At 43.8% G+C, this 21,650-nt stretch overlaps 1 pseudogene; it reads left to right on the forward strand.

The window, feature by feature from the left end:
- Positions 1-20,318, forward strand: part of LOC147703769 (uncharacterized) — an 86,398-nt pseudogene extending 66,080 nt beyond the window's left edge.
- The last annotated feature ends 1,332 nt before the right edge of the window (positions 20,319-21,650 follow it).

Below are 21,650 nucleotides of genomic sequence, written 5' to 3' on the forward strand. Positions count from 1 at the left end.
TAGCTCTTAGAGACTCATTTGCTTCAGACGAGTAGATAGCGATATCGTCGGCATACGCAGTAATTTTTAAACTTTGCATACCAGTCTTGAAGGGTATTATTCCAGGCTGAGTATCCAAAGCCTTTAAAAACGGTTCCAATGAGAGGGCAAATAGTAAAGGTGACGGGGGCACCCTTGACGTGTGCCCCTCCTAATTGGAAAGCACGGCGAGGTAAGACCTCCATAGCTGGTATATGCCGTTGGCTTGTCATAAAGTGCTCGAATCCCGTTTAAAAATTCTCCACCAAACCCCATTGATCCCATTGTGTGCCATAAATAGTCCCATCCCACCCGATCAAATGCCTTTTCGGCGTCAAGCATTATCTTGGCAAGGGGGGTTACCTCTACCTCTGCTATGTCAAATGCTGTTATTGCCGTGTTGACATGAGCTGATGTATCCCTCCCTGTTATAAACCCGTGCTGTTGTGTATTTACAATTTTGGGCATTAGTGGTGCAAGTCTTTTAGCCAAGCATCTTGCAAAGATCTTTGCGTCTGCGTTGATCAAGGAATCGGTTTATATGAGCCCATCTCCTCTTTAGGTTTACCCTTTTTATTAAAAAAGATTATTTTGGCTTTGTTTCAGGAGCGGGGGGCCGACCCGGTTCTGCCGATATGAATTATCACTTCTAAAAGAAAGGGTATTAACTCGTCTAAGCATAATTTATAGATTTCCAGAGGAATGGTATCCTCACCCGTGGCTTTTCCTATAGGCAGTGATTGTATAGCCTCCTTTAGTTCTTCTCTTGTTATTTCTATAGCCAATTCCTCTACTTCGGTTGTTGTTATCTGGTTCGTTAAATTTTCTTATAATTCTCAATTACAGAGCCATTAGGCATGTTCTCCGGTGTATACAGAGGTTCATAATATTTAGCAAACTGTTGGATTATATCATTTGACTGGTTGTATCTCTTATTGTCAACCCCCATAATTTGGACGATCGTAGACTCCGCTCTATCCTCTGCCGCTTTAAATGCTAAAATTTTGCCGATTTTATCTCCGCCCTCATATTGTGAAAATGTATATTTATGGATCTGTACGCTTCTTTTTTTTAGAAGTATTTCTTTAGTCTTGCATTTTAGCTGGCTAAGATTTGCACGTATTTCCAAAGTGGATAGGTTATCTCTTAAAGCTTGTGCTAGCCGTGTCTCTTCAGCAGCGATATCAGAGGTCAGGGCTAAATTATACTTGTATCTTTCGTGATTCTGTTTCAGGATAAATGATTGTGTAAACCCTCGGATACTGGCTTTACATGTGTCCCATACTATTAAACATGAAGCAGTGTTTCTATTAATAGTCAGAAATTCTGTAATATGGTGTTTTAGTTGCGAGATGAAAACCGCATTTGATATTAAATTCCTAGGAAATGTAAAAGGTCTCGAGGGTTTACGATTCTGAGAAGTAGAGAATTCGATCATAATGGGGTTGTGATCAGATGTTATACGTGGATAGATTACCATTGATGTAGATTTCATCAGTAAATCTGAGACAAAAGTCATATCTAGACGAGAACATAGCCTGTGGGGTGCTGAATAGTATGTGTAACCAGGAGAGTTTGGGTATAAAGATCTCCATACATCTCTAACATTGTGTATCTTACATAAATCTAAGATAGATGCTCTAGTTTTGGGCATTCGTTTGTAATTACCCGGACGTGTAGTATCCGTTTGACAGTTCAGAATGCAATTGAAGTCTCCCAAAATTATTACTTCTCCCTCCCAGTCTAATAGAGCTATATTTAACTGTTCGAATATTCTGGGATCTTCTTTGTTAGGCCCGTAGACAACACAGGCTACAAGCTTCACATTGTTAAAGCAGAGTTGAGTGATTGCCCACCTACCCAATTTGTCACACGCTGTTTTAATTATTTCTGCCTTAAACCTTTTGTCTTTCAGTATTGCAACCCCTCTTGTAGAAGAAGCAACAGCCGAGTTGATTATCATCTCAAAACCCAATTGGCTTAACAATTTCTTATCTTTATCTATAATATGAGTTTCTGACAAAAATACTAAGTGGGGGTTGTATAATCTTAGTTCTTCGGCAACTAAGCGTCTTTTACGTTTGATGTTCAACCCTGAGACATTCCATCCCAAACACTTAATATTATGCATCACTAATGTAAGATGTAGTGTCGATAATCAGCATTCATTCCATCATTTCTATTAATCCAAATGTTTCGTTTTTTTTAAAAAAAAAAATTTTTATGTATAGTTCCAAATAAAGAATATATTTTACAAACACAAATCTCAAATCATGTCCTTCTACCAGGTTGAAAATATTTTTCATTTTTCCCCCAACCCTCCCTCCACCTTCCCTCTCCTTCCACACCCTCCCCTGTCTGCGAAGACCTACCCCCCCTCCCCCCTTTACCTACTGCTGCCGTTGGTGAGGCAGCGCCTGCGGCAGTGGTCCGATAGCCCCTCCCCCTTCCCACTGGAGCTACAGCTAATAGTATTGCAACATCAACACTGATGTTAACCTCGGGATGGCACGTTATATTTTGGGTGGATTATAAATCCAGTACAGTCTAGCAATACTTAATAGTAGAATAAAGATTAAGTGATTAAGTCTAATTGGTAGAATACATTTGATAAAAATGAAAATTATACCTAAATACCTATATTTATTTAGATCAATCCCTTTGACACAGAACAGGCTTTTCTTTAAACAACTAGATAGGATTTTTTGTAACTTTATTTGGGGGTACAAGAAGGCTAGGAGATCGTTAAAGTCACTGAAAAACCAAATTGGATCTGGCGGTCTTAATTTTCCCGACATGATATTATACTTTTGGGCATCATTTGTAAGACGCATACGATCATTACTAAATACAGAGGACTTGCTTTTCTATCATCATCTATTACTAAAAGGCGATTCTAAGCAATTTTTACTTCATATCACAGATCCCAACTACTACAAACGGGTCAAATTCAAGACTGCACGTGATATAGCAAGAGTATGGAAGGATATCCTTGATTATTGTAAAACTACTATATTTCATTCTCAATTGATTTTGTAGAACAATCCTGGTCTACCGAGTATATTTAGTGATGGGGAATCTCGAAGGTGGCAACTGAAAGGTATAACGGTTCTGGGCGACCTTTATAACTCTCAAGGCATATTAGATTTTCTTACTTTAAACACTTATTTGGATTATCTGAAATACATAGGTTTAAATATATGCAAATTTATGACTTTTTAGTGCATAAGAACAGAATTAATACTGTGTCGAGCGGTGGTATCTGGGACTTCTTAAACTCTAAAAAAGAGAAATCTATTATCAGCTCGACATATAAATTTTTTATAGGTTTAAGATCTGACGACAACGATGCACTTGCTAATAAATGGAATTTAAAATTTGGAACTAATCTTACAGGTAAACAAATAAGTCAATCCTACACTAATATTCATTATCACGTACGATCATCTAGCTTACGACTTCAACAATATAGAACTATCTATATGCTATATTATACTCCAGAAAAATTTTCAAAATGGTCCTCAAATAATATCTTGGGAGAAAAAACTAAATGTCCGAAATGTGCTGAATATGCGGCAGACCTTGTACATATGCTGTTTTCATGTCCAAAGCTTGGAAAGTTTTGGGAAGAAGTGGAAAAAACTTTAGTTGCAAAAAATATTCTTAGCTCCCCAATAACGGCACCTATGGTAATACTTGGCCCACATCTGACTAATCAACCACATCATATACTGTTATCAATATTATTCTCATGTGCCAAATTAATTTTTGCCAGGGCCTGGATTAGCCCTAACTCACCTAATGCTATGGAGTGGTGGTACTTGGTCAATGAAAATAAAATTATGGAGTGCACGTTGGCAGAACTAAGAGGTGTTCGATCGTTAAAGAAATTTGAGAAACTTTGGGGGGACCTAGAATCGAACTGATGGATCCAAAGACCACTTTTAATTGTCTATTTGATTTCGTTGATATGGCTTAGCGTTTATACTTAGTAATGTGAAAAGTGATCTATATTTGTTTGTTTATGTATGTGACATATTTGATGAACTGAAACTACTTTGAATGTATTAAAGTCTCGTACCAGGTGAAAATAAAATAAAACTTAAAAAAAAAAAAAATGAAACCAGAAAAAAAAAAACTAAGCCTGGATAACCAGTTTACAAAGGTATATAAATATGCAAAAGTTCTTTAAAGACCTGTTGAAAATGTGGGTGTGCTGGAGATAAGACTCCCCACACTGCCCAGCTAAGCCCACAGCAGCTCAAGCTGCAGCAGCCCGGGCTGAGACACACCCTATGGGCGTTCCACGCCTGATAGCCACACACCAAACATCACACCAGACCACATATCCTTAAATACCACAATGGGTGTGTATCTCTTTATACATCTATGTATTTGTGCTTATTGGGTGAAGGAAAACAAATATAAAAATAACTAATTCCCACTTTTAAGACCAGCCTGTACCTCAACTCTCTAACTCATCCCAAACCTTTCTGCTTACTATGGACTCCCAGACATCCTCTTCAAGCTCTTTCCTCCTCGATCTAATTCATCCAGCTAATAGCCACACATGTCCACCACTCCCAAAAACACCTCATGTCTTCCTGTTACTAGTCCTCTTCAGTCAGTCATTCCCTTTATAAACAATACTGTAAATGCATGAGATCTTAAGAGCAAAAACTTAACACAACTAATCCACAAGGAAAACAAGAGACATTTTTACTAATCTACTACTTTTTCACCTCTAACCTTGGCTACTGGAGTAGCTTGCTGCTCACTACAAAATGCTCGTCAGAGGTGGTGAGCGCTATATACATACAATTTACAATCACAATTACACCAAGGATTGTAGTGGTTTGTGACAATAGTGATGGTATGACACTGTGTTATTAGGAGCAAAGTAACCCATGACATATTATAAGGATATTCCAAGTCACTATAGAGTTTCATGACCTTATAAAGGAATTCTACCTTCGGGCTCGTTCTTCTAAAGGGTCATGGAACTGCTCGTTGACATGCAATATCCTTATAATGTGAGGCAGTGGGTACTTTGTCCCATATATGAGTGTGCATGTTTAAGATGGAGTCTAATTGAATTATAAACTGAACACAACATAATATAATAACAATGCAATGCTGTAACAACACCATAACACTCAGCAATCGAACACATAATAGACCAATGCAAAACTAAACAACATTATAAAGTTCCAAAAAAACAAAACATAAAAGCATATCAATGTAGGAAACAAAATAAAAACACACTTAGTTCAGCTCTTCATCAAAACAATTACATCACTACAATAATACAACACAAGGCAACAAAATAAATGAACATCAGAATAACGAAAAGAATACGAAAACAGCGCAATATGACAATACAAAAACCCAACACAACAAATTAACAACACAACATGGAAACATAAGCCAGTAAAATAAAACAGCAACACAATAGCACACTAATAAACTTTTTTGTGTTAAATTGTATGGTTGTGCCTATGCTTTGTGGTGTGTTGTTTTGTATGTGATTTTGTGTTGTTATTCCATTGTGTTGTGGTGGGTTGTTATGTGTTGTATTATTATTGTATTGTGTTTTGTTTTATTCTGTTATTGATTTGCTATGTAGCTTTTTTCCAGACCTCAGCAAATGCTGCTACTTTTCGGCCAAAGCAGCACATTCAATTACTGTTCAAGTGCAAGCAATAAATCACAACGCCAGATCTGTTAAAATAATCCCGCCCCAGTTCACCATTTCTAGATAATAGCAATCAGCCTAAAAGCACTTCCCAGACCAAGCCATATAATAGCAAGGCACAATATAAGTCTTCATGATCCGGAGTGCAACAACAATTGGAATGTAAAACCGGTGATTGGCTGCCATCTACTGGTAGATTAGATTAAATATTTCGATTTCATGTGTCTATTTAGAACACCTCTAAATGCGGATTTGTTTTGAGTTTGTGTTCTTGTATATGAGCAAGTGGAAAAGTTAACCGCGACCTGGGCTGTCAAAAACCTACCGGCACTATTGCGCCGATGGAACGTCACTTTTTTGGCGTTCCGGTGGCGCAGTGTGCCACTGGCCTATTTATTAGGTCACCTAAAGTCATGTTACAGTTGCTTTTCATGGCCTTTTAAATATGTGCCCCTTTCACGCAGAAAACTGGGTGAAAGTGGTGTTTCGTGGGTGTTGCTGTTGGCGTGCCCTGCAATATCCATGGCTTTTCGACACTGCTCCATATTTACAAGGATCTGTAAATCTGAGGCAGCACCAAACACTGACGCCTCCCCAGGGGAGGCGTAAGAGTGGCGTAACAAGGAGAAATACTTGTATTTCTCCTTGTTTTTTGCTCTTTCTATGTGTGCTGCATTCTGCAGCACACATAGAAGGAGTAAAACGCCATTGAGAATTGTTTTTGTGCTGGAAGGTTTCCCTTCCTGCACAAAAATAATTATCCCGCAACGCAGGCACCCTTGCACCATGGGCGAAGATGCCTGCATTGGCGAACGGCAGCCCATTGTGCGCCAGCGCAGGGGAAAAGGACAGGAATGAGCCGTATCTAATTTCCATGCTTCCCCATGGTTTTTTTCTGGCTCTGATGTTTTAAATCTCTTTAAAATTTTATTCTGATGCAATCTTGTACACAGCAGTGAAAATATCTTGCGTAGAACTGAAGAAACAACGGATGCAAATGGCGGACATCTTGAACTAAACAAACACTGGTCAAGCTTTTTCTTCAATGTAAAATGTTTATACAGTTTCTGTGTATTACTTTTTTTTAACAACTAAACCCATTAAAACAACTGTTAACATCTTTTAAATTGAATCAGGGCGCCTGCCAGGCAGTCAGTTGAAATATAGAATTGGAGTATTTCTAATTTATACTGCATTGATCCAACTGAGTTGAATAAACAGCTAACATTGGAATACTAAAAGTATGCCGACTAGCAACTTTATTATTCCTGATAAGGGCGCAATTATGCATTGAGGTTTGGCTGCTGTCATTTGTAATCTGTTGGTTCTTACTGTTGTGACCCGGGTGCTGCTTTGTTTTCAGATTGCCTGTATGTGGCATTTCCATCTTTACAGTGGGACTTTTTAGTACTGTTAGGGTGACACTCCATGCGTAAATTAGAGCAGTTATTTCATGTAGTGAGATGCTTCTCAGAAAGGATCCCTTCTCTGGAATGCAATGGCCTAGCAAGTGCCCAGGACCCTGAGGGCTCTAGGCTTAATAGCCATGACTGGCTGTCGATCAGACAAGACACAGGCCACTTAATAACTGCCCCATCATGGGCGCTCTTATAGCATGACAAGGGTTGGAACTTGAATCACATAATAGAAAAGAAATGGTATTCCCAAGACAGAAGGAATTTTAAATAAGGTGAATTGTTCTATGTAGTTTACTGTGGAAAATTTAGAACCAGTAAACATAAATATACTATTGAAGAATCTACAAGGCTCTAGTAATTTTAGTCCAGATGATGGCGAAACCTAGAATGAAGTTCACTGTTGAATGAATGGTTGCTGTAGACGCGACCACCAGGGGCTAATCCCCCGTTATGGCAGAGGAGCTTCGCCCCACTGAAAAATAAAATTATAATAAAACCGTTTTATTTTTCATTACTGCCAGCCGAGGTTAGGGTAGGGCCATCCTGCCGAGCGTGATGCTTTAGGGGGGAGTGTTGGGCAAATGTAAGTGTGCATGTCAGTTTGATAATCAGACACGCACACTCATGTTTCTCCAACCCAGCTATGTTACAACAGCCAGGTTGGAGAAAAGCCCCAGGCTCCCTGGGCCTGAGTGAGCGTCAAGTCTGCCCTCTCTAGCCAATCACTGTGCTGCTGGTATTCCCAGCATGAGGGCAGCACAGTGATTTCCCCATTGGGAGCCTTACAATGTGACCCGCTTCAGAAGAGGAGCACCGAGTCGGCGTACACAGGAGCAGGTAAGTGTTTTTTTAAATGATGTTCCCCTCACCCCTGCCTCCCTGAATTCATGTTGCCTTACCACCCCAAAATTCGAGTATCCGCCACTGAGGACCACCCATTTCATTTCCTGGTGATATGGGCTCATCTGGCATTCATTCTATTATGTTCAGCTGGGTGAAGGACAGACCAGGCCCCAGCAGGATCTAAGCATGTGACCTTCAAGTTGTGGACAACTCTTCACAGCAGGACATCCAATTGCTGACCTACCTTATCTTGAGGGGACGACATAAAAGAACATGACATCTCTCAAACAAAATAGCATCTCCACAAACGTCCTTCATGAAGCCAGAACTACAGCATATCATTATGGAAAGGCCTTTCTTATATTGAAAACTAGGCACGATGTAGTGTAAATTGCTTAATCATGCTCTCTCTGAAACCAGCTTTATAAGTTTATTAATCAGTACTAAAAGTAATGCAAATTCAATCTGCTTTATTCTCATTTGCTTGTTTTATTATATGATTTGCCTTCATCGTCTTGTGTTTGTCCCTCCCTTGAATCATAACCTCTTTATGATCCTAATGATTGGTTGACTTGTAGCCTTCCACATTTAGGGAACTACATTTTGTCTTTTTTTATTCCATGAAAGGGCATGCGTTTTTGAGCTCTCTCCCTCGAGTGCTGCTTCCCCTCTCAAATACAACTCCCCAATGCTGTGTTGCTCCCCATCCCCCAGCTTGTCTGTAAAAGCCCATCAACAGGGAAATAGCTTAAGAGCAGTTTTTAAGGGTTGTTTTGATTTGATCTCCTGCAGACCAACCATTGATGAAAGCACAGGCTTGACACAGAAAGGCTTTCATGGCACTGGAGGAATGCCATCTACTTCGCTCGCTCAAGTGACGTTTGAGGCAAAAGGTTTACTTAGCATGACATACTCAGCATGACACTTCTGGAGACCCATACACTTGCTTCCTTGGCTACTACATTTGACCATATGGCTGAATCCTGCAGAAAGTAAATTTGGTCTTGGCAAGTGTTTCCTTTACATTCTGTCACTTCCTTATTCTTTGGAATTGTGTTCAGTGTTTCCTGAGTGAAACGTATTCGAAAAATAAACTGTCAGAACCTCTTTAAGTGGGTCACAGAGCAAGCATTAGACACTGGCCCAACCATGAGGGTTGAGGCCGTTTACTCCTAAAGTCCCAGGTCCATGGACTCTGAGTAACTGGGTCAAGTACTGCCCCTTCGTCACTTGACTCTCAGTGCTAATGCAGATCAAGCAGCCCTGAACTTCTTGGAGTTAGTGAGGTGCACAGTATACAAGGCTCACGACTCAAAAACAAACTCATCAAACCCAACAAACAAATGCCCAGCTAGATACTTGCTTTTATGAGAAAAGTAGAATGTTATGCAAGAACAAAGTGAAATACGGCATACAACAAATAATACACACAGACTTTGTAGGCAGGCATCCTAGTGTTATGCGGGTAAGTCCAAGAGTCCCCCTCCCCTATGTATTGTGGTTATTCCCCATTCCTGTGAGGCAGCATTTAAGCTAGGCCCCGCTTAGAAGTACACGTTTTAGAAATTCCACAATAGCTTCTTAAAAGTTAAAGTATCTCAGCACCATAGCACTTAAGTCAGGGCAGGTTCCCCCGGAGGCTCAGTGGCCTGGTAATCAGTCTTACTCACTCTTGCTGAATGTGGATGGCCAGGGCACGTGTCAACGGCCTGGCGTGGAGCAGAGGCCTAGATGTTGCAGGCAAGGTAGTAGGCGTCCACAGCGCTCCTCCACATGTTATGCAGTAAGTAAGTCTTCCTGAGTACGGCGGCAACTCTCGGGTGCTTCTGGATTTAGCTAGTTGAATCGATGCTCTGCTTCTGCGGGTCACAAACTGCAACGCTTCACTGTAGCGCACTGCTCCAGGGCGATAGCCCTCTCTCTTCACCATGGCCTCCACCAGGCATACTGGAGTTGCAAACAATGGCACACAGGATGACGGTTCCTCCGGGTCACAGCAGGGGCGGCTCTAGGCTCATGGCGGCCCTGGGCAGGGAGTGTAGGTAGGAGGCCCCGGAAGAAGGGGTCCGGGCGGGGCGGAGCGCGGAGGCCAGTGAAGAAGCGGGGCAGGTTGTTTTGAAGTGGAGCCGGAGGCCGCCAAATCCCTGCCAGGGGCCGCCATACAAATATGTATCCATCATCAGGGGATTATTATATTAAGGATATATATTGACATGGTGGCCCCTGGGGTTTGGTGGCCCTGTGCAGGTGCACAGCTTGCACATGCCTAAGGCCGCCCCTGGTCACAGTATAGTAGAGGGCAAATGCCTTGTTCCGTCAGAGCGATGCACCAGGATGGCTTTCTTTAATCTTCCTGAAACACACATAAGGTGTTGGGAGGCTGTTTGCAATAAGCATAGCCACTGGCAATAGCTTGGGGTAGCACTCCAGCCCATCCTTCTTTTGCTCACCATGCCACCTCAGTTTGGACCCAACCATATGCAAATCAGTCTTGACCCAGTTCCTCATGGGAACAGTCCAGCCCGAACTGCCAAGCTAGGTCCTCCCTGAACCGGAGTGCAAGCAAACCAAGACCGGTTTTGCCCTTGTTCTGGTCTTATTATCCGGGTACAGTTTGTTTCCAGTGACACAGGGAGCATGTGACCCATGAGAGAAGAAGATGGTTGCACCCTAGCCTTATTGTAAATGTATTTTCTTGCATTTAGATCTGCTGTCTAATTATGTCAGCATCATAGATTTAATTAAATGTTTTGTCATTGCCAATCTCATCCACTGAACTGTATCACTCCCAAAACGAGCTGTTTTTTGCTTTAATTTCGTTCATCATGCAATCCACGTTGATCCTTGTACTGCCAACGATGCTATGTAAAAGTTTCCCAATCGAAATGTTATGCAATCAAATAAATACTACAAACTGTCATGAAGGCAGCCTCATATTTGTCCTTTGGGATACTTATGTTTGACAGAAAGGGCCTATTACCCTGCAGGTAGTAGGAGTGCTCTTGGTTTTTAACTTTTTGGATTCTGTGGAACCCAACTGAATCCGATTGGAAGCCAGGGACCATGGCCAAAGCAATGTCAGCAATTTGAACCTCAAAAACAAGCATTTACAATGCAATGGTTTCGCCTTTGAAAAAGTTTGAGCTATTGGCATTGTAAATGACAAAATTTGTATTTATGTGTTGGTTTTGAAAACAGATAAATAAATGGCATTATCATTTACATTGCCATTAGCTTAATCTCTCGCAAATGTGAGACCTATTGTACCCTACGGACGAGCTCAGCAGACAGCAATTACCACCACACACATACATCCAAAGCCGCACACACCCAGAGCCAGCCACACACACACACCCCAGAGCCGCACACACACACCCAGAGCCACACACACACACACACCCAGAGCCACACACACACCCACTCTCCCTGTGCCTAACAAAACAAGCCCCCGCCGCAAACTTGGGTATAATCGAAAGCAAGGGGTACAAATGTAGGGAACTTCTAGTGCAAATCCCACACAAAAGAAATGGTGTTTGACTGAAACCTTCGATGCCCTGGTGCAAAATATGTGAAAAGCTGGCAGTTTTAAACTGAACCCTGTTTCGTAATGTGCCTACATTTCTACCTCCATTGTTACAGTGTGTGCCATCAGGCGTTGACCATTATAATTCCATGTATCTTTACTCGCACAAAACTCTAAATAAACTGCAGTGACTTCAAAATGTAATGGTCAGATTAGTTAGTGGCCAGACACAGATTACAGTGGCTTCCTGTCGATCAACGTATTCAATTTAAAGTGCTCTGTTTGGTGTACCTTGCTTGCCATTGTACTGGTCAACACTTTTCAACCTGGTGACTTCCTATTGCCTACATTTCTAACTCAGCCCCTCCTTTTTACACCATGTTAAAAACGTATTACAAGCGGTGAAATTTACTTTATGGTTTTGAGTGCTCAGTTGCAAAAAGTTCTTCCCTCAGACCTTCACGGTTTTTCTAATTCTAATTGTATGCAGTTCGGCTGGAAACTGAAAACTTTTTTTTTTTAAGTTTCTTTCTTTTGTTTCTTGAATGAATGTTGCACTTTAAAAGTAAAGAGGAAAAAAAAATCACTGTTATGGACACTCTGCGTCTCTCGGGTATTGTGCGCTTGCACGACTAGACTCTCCTATACTAAATGGCATCAAAGAAAATGAGAGCGACCTTGAAGTTTACAAATTCTAGGAGATGGGCGGCCTGTAAGCCCACAGATAGAACACATCAAGTCTTTTCGAGACAGTGCATGTGCTAGCTAATCGAGATCTAAAAACCAGAAAGGTACATAGAATCAGTGACACCAAAGGACCTTGATACATATGCAAGCAATTCTGAATAAGGATCTCAATGGCAAATTCTACAACTTTCACAAAACAAGGATTACAGTGACACATATAGCCAGTGGCATTCTAGAAGCACCACAATGGCACATACTACTAGCAATATCACAGTTGTGCAAACAGTCTATCTGAGGAGCTCACTCACAAGAAAAAGAACCCCTTCGGTCTAACCTCAGTGATGGAGTACACAAGACTAAATAAATGACACAGCTTATCAAGAAAATATGTAACAAAGATTTTCTTTAAAAATAGTAAAACACATGACATAGCATGTTTACATACTTCATTTATAGACCGCACTTCGAGTAAGCATTTACTCACAGTCCAGAACATTATGCTTTTTAAGGTTGGAAGCTTTCTGTTAAAGATTCTATGTTCAATAGACACATCACCCTGGATTATGAACAACGGATAGAAGTGGGACACTGATGGTGTAATGACTTTACAGTCTCCCAAGGATACACAGAATGCGCTGGGGCTCCGGAGCCACGTGTGGAACAAGCGGGGGTTCTGCAGGGATGCATGAACTAGGTCATGGTTCCAATGGGCAGATGACGTAACAAGCCAATAGCATGGTAGCATGGACGTTCTATGAATTTTTACCTGTGAAGCAAAGTTCTGCATTGCTGCTCACCAAAGCCTTGGTGAAGAACAGATTTATCATTATTGGTAGCAGTTCGTTCAAAACAGCAGAAACCCAGACAACAGCAGATCTCAAGTCCTTTTGTAGCCTGCACTGACATGCAGTGCATTGTTTCTTAGAGGGGCCCTTGGGTTTGTTTTTCTTGGGCAGTATCTAGTTTCCTGGGGTAGTTTGGTCTTCTAGGGAGCAGGAGACAGTATCATGGGTGCTGTACATGCAGAATCGAGGAGTAGGGAGGCAGTCGACTGTGTCTAGGGTACCAGTCCATGTAATGTGTGCTTAGGAGGCAGCAGAGGGAGTACTGTGTTGCAGTGTAGTGTTCCTTGGGGTCCCTGGAACACAGTCTTCTGGGGGTCTGTAAGCAGTATCCTGGGTGCAGTGAATGCAGTATTGAGGAGTATCGGGCAGTAGGCGGTGTCCAGGGTACCAGTGCATATAGTATGTGCGTGTAGGGGGCAGCATAGGGGATACTGCAAAGCAGTGTAGTGTTTCCTCAGGGACCTCGAGGTAGTATCTTCTAGGGGCAGTAGGCAGGCATGTGGAGGGGGCTGTACATGACGCACGGCGAGGTAGGGGGCACATGCTACCAACTACGCACAGTGGAAGTTCTTCTAGGGTGGCATTGGGGTGGGTACAGGTATCACAGACTAATGCTGGATGTGCAGGGATAGATAGTGTATTGGGGTGCAGTGTACTGTGTCCTGAAGAAACCCTAAAGCAGCTAGAAGGGTCATACTCACAGAGGGTGCCCCAGGCATGCCTCACACTGCCAGAACCCCGAAGAGGAACCCGATGACCTTGGGGGAGGTCCGGGACTTTGCGCTCTCACCTGGGAAGCCCATGGTGATGCGGCCACAGCAAGGTGACAGCAGCGGGCCACCGAAAAGAGCGCACGTGATGGACTACGGGCAGGCCCGCTTTCAAGCCCCGTCACATCCACCTCCGTAGCCGGCACCTGCCTGCCATCTTAGAATGGTGACTCTGTCCCCGTGCAGAACCAAAGTGCGAAGAAAACAAGAAGTATTTGAATTCCTTACTGAATGCGCCACATATGTCCGTACGGTTTAGAAAAAAGTGTTTACGTCCAGAGCGCACGTGATGGACTACGGGCAGGCCCACTTTCAAGCCCCGTCACATCCACCTCCGTAGCCGGCACCTGCCCACCATCTTAGAATGGTGACTCTGTCCCCGTGCAGAACCAAAGTGCGAAGAAAACAAGAAGTATTTGAATTCCTTACTGAATGCGCCGCATATGTCCGTACGGTTTAGAAAAAAGTGTTTACATCCTAAATGTAGAAAATTGATTTATTTTTAAACTGTAATCATTAATATCCATAATATCACAGTGTTCTGTGTATGCTTAAAGAGGTGACACGGGCCGCGTCATGGAAGGCAAAGGGCTGAATGGAAAGAACGAGCGCTTACTAAGAAAACAGTTAAAGAAGGGTCGGGGGGAGGTGTTATGGGTGGCACGCACCGATGGGCGGGAGGTTGTGGTGGGGGGACAGCACGGGGAGATAAAGGAAGATGCAATAAAATGCAAGAAGTGACATGCAGGAGATGGTGGTGGGAGAACGGCATGGGGAGATAGTGATTACGGAGTACAATTAAAAATTATTAACTCAGCAGCCATGCAGGGGAGAAAGGCAACAACAAGCTTGGAGGAGACAACATAGCCTCCGGCCCAAAAAGTGTTCAGAGCGACAAGGAACAAGCATTTACAAGTGGGGCCGGACAGCGGGAGGGAGGGTGGGAACGGGCACACCGACAGCGGGAGGGGGGTCGGGAACAGGTACAAAGACAGCGGGAGGGGGGGAACGGGCACACGGACAACAGGAGGGGGGGCGGGAACGGGCACACGGACAGCGGGAGGGGAGGGGAGCACTCACCTGGACTTCTTCCGGCGGCGGTCGGCCTGGAGGAATGACAAATAAAAAACTCTGAAAAAAAAAACACAGCCCACCGCCGCAATGACGCACGAAAATGGGCGAGATGAGTAAAAATCACCGGAACGCCCACAAATCTGCTCGGGGAATGAGTGACGCATCTCTGTTCCAATGGCTAGCCTCCATTTATGGAGCTAGCCAATGGAACAGAGAGGCGGAACAAAGCCCCATACTTGGCGAAACCTAACAAAGACAGAATTTTAGGAGCAAGTATATATCAAACAAATATATAAATGATTCAATATATTCTTTAATTCACAAACAAAACAAAAATATACATTTCTATGGGACGGCTGGAGCTTTTCAAAATGTGGTTTTATTTCTAAAAGACAAAGTGAAATGCTAAACTCTAGCATATTACTTTGTCTTTTGTTTTGCTCCTAAGACATCCTTTTTGCCTTTATTGTCATTGCATACTAGTGGTTGAATTGAGGCCCCCATTCCGCCATACTGTTGTTTGCTGTATGTGCACTGTTCCCAGGAATCAAGCTGAAGATACCAATTTAGGGCCTGATTCACAAAGGTAAATGTACACCTTAGTGTAATTTTACATTTTTATTGGCATTCACAAAGTACAAGTTAATAGTAAGTTAGGCCTGTTCTGTCTTTTTATTTGCGGAGTTCTCCGCCCCAACTGCACAGTCCCACTGTCATAAAGTTACTTTTAAATCATAGTTTGTAAATACTGAAAAAAGAGTAAACTTACACAGAAGTGTAAGTTTACCTTTGTGAATAAGGCCCATTAGCTTTAGCCTCCAATTTCGAATTCCTTCATAATTACAGAGCGTTTTAACATTTTCAGTTTTACACTTTGATTTTTTGTTTGCACTTATGGTATTCATCTGATAATATCATTTAATTTTCTAAATTGTCGCAGACTCCCTGATTAGGCGTTTCAAACCCCCAGGGGTCATGGGTCACAGGTTAGAAACCGCAGCACTAGAGTGATTATTTGTTTTAGATGAAATTGCTACAAACCCAGATCGGGTGTGTGAGTATACTGTTATTGAGTTGAGAGCGTTAATTTACCCGTTTCTGATTACTGTTAAAAGTATAGGAAGCCTGAACATGGTTGAACGTCATATGTTATTATCATGTTATCTCATTTGTTCCTTAATATGTGTTGTGAGGAAGTGTCATATGGTCTGACACAGACCAAGGAACTGAGATATTTGGGATTTCGTTGTTTCTAACAAGTAACTGTGACATAAATTTCTGTTCTAGAAATATTTGGCTTGGTTGAATTGCACTTTACAGACTTTTAAGTTTTCTTCTGCAGCACTGCAGCACTGAAAATCATACATTTATGCTCCAGTGTACACTTTTTGGAAGGCTTGTAATAACTCTGTGAAAGGCTGCCTTAAGGATAGCTTAGAGTCCCCCCTAAAATCAGCAGGAATAGTAGAATGGTGCCAACTCCTATGGCAGAACAAGCTTCTTGATTGGGAAATAATATCACAATGTACAAATTTCACATTATCGAAATTTAAATATTACCAACTGTTGAGCTGGACTACGTCTCTCAAAGAAACTAGAAAAGGTAACATCTCCCTAGAAATAAAGATGCAGGGGGAAAAGACATTCACTAAGGAAATATCATATTGGTACTGGGCCCTTATATCAGCGGGGGAAGAGGACTTCCAGGTTCCAGAGAGTATCTGGGGGAAAGACCTGCCAACGCTGGATAGAAGTAATACATGGCAAGTATCTATGAGCAAATGCTGGTCGATTGTAACTTCTGCTGCCCTCAAAAGAAATCATTTACTCACTATTCATAGAGCTTATTGGACCCCGAAGAGGCTGTCCAAACTAAATGGGTCCACAGTGAGGAGCTGTCCAAAGTGTGGGTTACAGATGGCAGACGACTTGCACATGTTCTGGCAGTGCCCCAGTCTCGATGGCTTCTGGAAGGACGTGGGTACTACATTAGAAGGGGTAATGGGAAGACAGCTAACTGTGAGTATGGATCTAGTCATTTTTGGAGTGTCGGGTATTAATGTAACAAGACCTTTTTCTAAAGCCCAGGAAAATCTAACTTTTGTGCTGATCCTCCTAGCAAGGAAGATATGTATAAAATGGATAAGCCCAGTCCCTCCGACTCACAGTGAATGGCTCACGTCAGTTCTCAAAGTGTATAATTTAGATTAAAAAAAGAGGCTGGCTTCTAAGAAATATACATTTTGGGATATATGGGAAGAGTTTCATGGGGGTTGATTGAATGCATGGGTGTTTCTCTATTATGTTAACTTTTTGTTTGGTCTATTGTCCACCAATTGTCCAATGATTACGCTATCGCAACATCAATGGAGGAAGGCTTGCAGGAGTAGCCATAATGGCTAGCTCACCCCAGATCAAATTAAGAATCCTTCTCCTTACAAGTATACGGAAGTAAGGGGTTCCCTTTCTCTGAAACGCTGGATAGAGCTAGACTCTGGAGAATATAAGGAAAGCGTGGAGCAAGTGAAGGGACCCTGATAATCTCCTAACTTTAACTTGTTGCGTAATGAGGACTAAAAAAAAAAAAATAATAAAAAAAATAACTCTGTGAAAGTCCTTCATTGTCATGGGATTTCTCTGCCCTTCCTTCAAGTGTTTAACCCCTTCGGTGCTCATGACGGAACCACTCCGTCATGGCACCCACCCATGGGGGAAGCACTGGCGCTCCCCCCATGGGCAGCCCATCTAGCCTGTTTAACCACAAGGACCCCAGATAAGACCTAGGGAAAGGAACTAGAGGCACGGGGCACTAGGAGAAGGCAGCCTCCAATAAATAATGTTTAACACAAAAAGAGCCGCTCCCAGTATGGTGACCTAAGTGCTACAGTGTTAATTTGTGAGTGCAGGCATCTCACAAAAAGCAAGACTGCTCTCACACACCAACTGGTGTCATGCTTCATCATTGACCAGTCCTCGCCCTCTAAAAACTCGGTTTGATAGAGGGTGGGCATACACCTGAAGACAGGGATGCAATTCTAAAGCTAAGTGGGGGCCCATACAAAGAAAGTGAAGTTTAAAAAGCCATTACAGATGTCAAACTCTTTTTGATGTAACTGGCTTCTGTTCTGTATGATGGTTAAAATAGATGATCGGTGTGTTGGGGATTCTATCGTCCCCCCACCGTGATGTGAGTGGTCAGCCCATCTATCCCCCACAAAGGGGGGTGGCAGTGGAAGAGTTTCCGCTGCCACCCGACTCTCCCTGGGCAATCCGATGAAGTCAGCGTGCACAGCTCGCGCCGACGTCATCAGAAGCAGCCGGACGCGCTGGAAGCCATTTGCTTCCAGACGTCCAGCTTGAAACAGGTAAGTTTCTTTGCTCTGGTGGGGCGGCGAATGGGGATGCATTGAGGCATTGGGGGAGGGGAAATAATGTTTCCTCTCCCCTGATGTCTTTTTGCAGGTCATTCCTGCTGCACGATCGCGCATGGCGTCGCGATCGTGCAGCAGGAATGCCCCCACTCGGCACCTGGGATTTCTTTTTTATATAAAGGAAGCGACCCCTTGAGCAAGGGTCACTTCTGAAAGGGGCATATTAATTTCAAGAGTGTTCTCCCCCCCCCCCCCCCCACACCCCCCCTTGGAACAGATCGCTTGTGTTTTTTGGGCCTTTCTGCATCTGGATGATTTTGAATTAGGATTGGTGGCAATCCCTTGGGCAAGGATCGCACCCCACTTTTTGGAGCAGTAGAGGCTGTTTTCTGCTCTCCCTGGGGGCAGTTTGGCCAGTCTTTTTGGCCAATCTGCCCGGGGGGGGGGGGTGCAGAAAACAGAAACAATCACTGAATCCAGTGATTGTTTATTTAATTTTTGTTTTTTAATGGAAGTGACCCCTTGGGCAAGCAACTTTCGCACCGGAGGTTAGCTTGGTGGTGGAACGCTGTGGGTGTTTTTACTGTGTGAGTGCCCTCATGTGTTTCAAAATTTGTGTTAAAGCCTGCACGAAAGGAACGTGACTTCGTAATTTTAGCTCTAACTTTATTTGTTTTAAAATTCGCACATTTGCACTACTGCTTACTTACTGACTTCGATTTTGGGGCCAGCATCCGACAGTCGCTCCCCGGTCCATCACAGCCAATAGTGGGTTGTTTGAGTGGAGGGAGGTGTGACTGTAGATACTCACTTCCTGTATGCCTACTCCACCGCCATTTTGAGTGAGGTGACGGTCTAGGCTACAGAAAACTTGGAACTAGCCCAGTGAAAAAGGGCCGATGGCGCAGAAGCGCAGTTAATTCTTGTTAACAGCAAGCAACTTTCGCACTGGAGATAAGCTCGGTGGTGGGAATCTGTGTTTTTTTTTTACTGTGTGAATGCCCTTGTGTGTTTCAAAATTTGTTTTAAAGCCTGCACGAAAGGAACGTGACTCCGCAATTTTAATTCTAACTTTATTTGTTTTAAAATTCACGCATTTGCACATCTGCGTACTTACTGACTCCAATTTTGGGGGCCAGCATCCGACAGTGCATCCCCGGTCCACCACAGCGGTTAGCGGGCTGTTTGAGTGGAGGGAGGCTTGACTGTAGATTCTCACTTCCTGTATGCCCACTCTGCCGCCATTTTGAGGGAGGTGATGGTCTAGGCTACAGAAAACGTGTAACTAGCCCAGTGACAAGGGGCTGATGGTGCGGAAGCGCAGCGGACGCGCTCATTGGGCATGCCAAAGGCAAGCCCGCCTGCGCCCGTCCGTGCCAGTTTGTCGCCAGATGCCAGACACGCTGCCCCTTTCACTAAAGATGGGCTGACTTACACCAGGAACGATCTGTTAGCTATTAGGAATTGGGTAGGCAGCTGCAGACAGTCTTGTGGGGACGCTATTGAGGGCCCTTTCTGCTGTTTGCAGTGTGGCTTCAGCACTGCACCTACGCTGACACCACAAGGCCACCTCCTACTGTCCAAGAAGGTTATTAGTATCTTTATTCTTATTTGTCGCTCATTAGCTAAATATCACTCTGATATTTATGACCTATTAGAGAACACCTCCCCTGACGTCCTCTTTCTTACCGAGACGTGGCTCTCTGATTACATGACTGCCGAGCCAGGCCTGGCGCTCCCTGTAGGTTATAGCATCCTCACTCTCAACAGGGAGGCTAGAGGCGGGGGCATTTTTAAATCCCGTTACCCCTGCACCTTTGACAGGCAGGCTGTATCCGGATGCAAATGCGCCCACTTCAAGGTCACAATAAGCCCAAACTATACTATGTCATGGCTTCTTGTATAATGGCCCCCTGGGCCATCCACAGACTTTAAGGCAGCACTTGTGAAGGCGGTCAGCGTGCTGTCGGTTAACGTCACCAACTTCACTGTCATTGGGGATTTGAACATTCATCTAGACAAACACGACAACCCAAACGTGGCTAATTTTGTATCTGATCTGGCGGCCTGCTAGCTAGTACAACTGGTTTCAGGCCCAACGCACACGGTCGGCCACCTGCTGGACCCAGTTTTCACAGATATACCTTTTCTAATAGTTCAAGCCCCCATGACTATGGGATGGTCTGACCACTAGTTGGTCCCCATGTCACTTCAAGGTATTACTCCATTACAGAGTGAGGATCAGACATCATCCCTTAAACGCCCTTGGCACAAACTTAACTGGGATTTGTTCCACGCCCACCTGCCCACTACGTGCCCTAGTCTGCCTAAGGACCCTAATGAGGCATACAGGGCTTTCTCAGACTGGATCAGCCAGCCACTAGATATTCTTATCCCTGAGAAATGGTCACTGAACCGCAAATCCAGAACCAGACCATGGTATAAAGGCGATCTATCCGACTTGTGCATGGGCTGCAAAAGGCTAGAGCGTATATGGAGAAGGGACTTTAACCCCGCCGCAAAGGTACCATAAGTCCATTCAATTGGAGCGAGCAACATTCTATGCCAACCAAATCAGCGAGAACCCGGCAAAGAGCGTATTCCCAATACTCTCCAGCCTTAAATCGCCGCAGGTCACTGCAGGGCAGACTATCAAGTCCAACGAGCAGTGTGAGGACCTTGCCACTTTCTTAGTTAGGAAGGTAGACAACATTTATAAGTCCTTTTCCACTGCAGCTATCATCCCGCAAGTAGTACAGGGCTGTCAAAACGCTAATACCTTGGAGGTGTTCCCTCCAATCCTGGCAGACCAGCTAAAAGCTCTATGCAGGAAAATTAAGTCAGGTTCCCCGGCTGACCCTCTTAAACCAGACCAATTTAGGAAAGTGCTTCCTGCGATCATATCCTCCCTGGGGCAGGTAATTAACATGTCGCTCACCACGGCAACCGTGCCCAGGGCTTGGAAACAGGCCAAGGTGCTACCTCTGCTCAAAAAGCCCATGTTGGACCCGGCCAAACCAGAAAACTACCACCCCGTTTCCTTACTCCCCTGGGCATCTAAGATCACAGAGGCTCATGTCAACTCTCTCCTAACAGACTTTCTGACCAGGAACAACATGCTGGACCCCTCCCAGAATGGCTTTCGACCTGGCCACAGCACGAAGTCTACCCTCCTGGCTGTAACAGAACACCTCTGGTCAGCATTGGACGCCGGGCAAACGTCGGCACTGATTCTTTTGGATATCAGTGCCACGTTTGACACAGTGTCTCATGCCATTCTGTTACAATGCCTGGAGGAGGCATGGATTGCCGGTCCGGCCTTGGAGTGGCTCACCTCGTTCCTCAGTGAGAAGTCGTTTGTGGTTACTGTCCCTCCCTTTGCCTCGGGCAAACACTCCATTAAACA

The sequence above is a fragment of the Lissotriton vulgaris genome, chromosome 7 (genome assembly GCF_964263255.1).
Source record: "Lissotriton vulgaris chromosome 7, aLisVul1.2, whole genome shotgun sequence".
NCBI lineage: Eukaryota > Metazoa > Chordata > Amphibia > Caudata > Salamandridae > Lissotriton > Lissotriton vulgaris.